This window comes from Pongo pygmaeus, chromosome 20 (assembly GCF_028885625.2).
Source record: "Pongo pygmaeus isolate AG05252 chromosome 20, NHGRI_mPonPyg2-v2.0_pri, whole genome shotgun sequence".
Classification (NCBI taxonomy): Eukaryota; Metazoa; Chordata; class Mammalia; order Primates; family Hominidae; genus Pongo; species Pongo pygmaeus.
This window is the reverse complement of record NC_072393.2, coordinates 52,057,143-52,057,817: the sequence shown is the minus strand read 5'-3', so window position 1 is coordinate 52,057,817 and position 675 is coordinate 52,057,143. Positions and strand designations below refer to the sequence as shown.

The 675-nt window shown below is 44.3% G+C and overlaps 1 pseudogene; it reads left to right on the top strand.

Annotated features, from left to right (window-relative positions):
- Nucleotides 1-204: 204 nt before the first annotated feature.
- On the top strand, nucleotides 205-347 carry LOC129021283 (U8 small nucleolar RNA; annotated as a pseudogene).
- The last annotated feature ends 328 nt before the right edge of the window (nucleotides 348-675 follow it).

The window sequence follows — 675 nt, the reverse complement described above, 5'->3', positions numbered from 1 at the left end:
AACCCCTGCTTTAAGGAAGAAAGTAACTCAGGCAAGGGATGTGCAGGAGCATGTGCTCTATTCTGTTTTGTTCCAAGGCATTATTCCAGAGACATGCATCTCATCACAGAGTCAGAAGTTCAAGCAGAAATTAGAAAACATGGTTTTTTTATGCTCATTACTTTGTCTCACAGGGAAAACAACAGCTCTGAAATGCAAAGAGCATCATCAGGTGGGATCATTCTTACCTGTTCCTCCTTTTTGGAGGGTGGATTAGAAGATGATTGTCCAGGCGACGTGGCTCATGCCTGTAATCCCAGCACTTGGGAGGCCAAGGCAGGCAGATCACCTGAGGTCAGGAATTTGAGACTAGCCTGGCCAAAATGGCGAAACCCCACTCTACTAAAAATACAAAAATTAGCCAGGTGTGGTGCCACACACCTGTAGTCCCAGCTACTCGGGAGGCTAAGGCAGGGGAATCGTTTGAGTTCAGAAGGCAGAGGTTGAAGTGAGCTGAGATTGCAGCACTGCCCTCCAGCCCAGGTGACCAAGAGAGACTCCACCTCAAAAAAAAAAAAAAAAAAAAGAATATGATGATTGGAGTTCTTGTAATACCTGATTAACATCTCTGCATAATCATAATGACCAACACCCTGATTGCTCCTACCTAATATTCCCTTAAAAAAATGTTAAGAG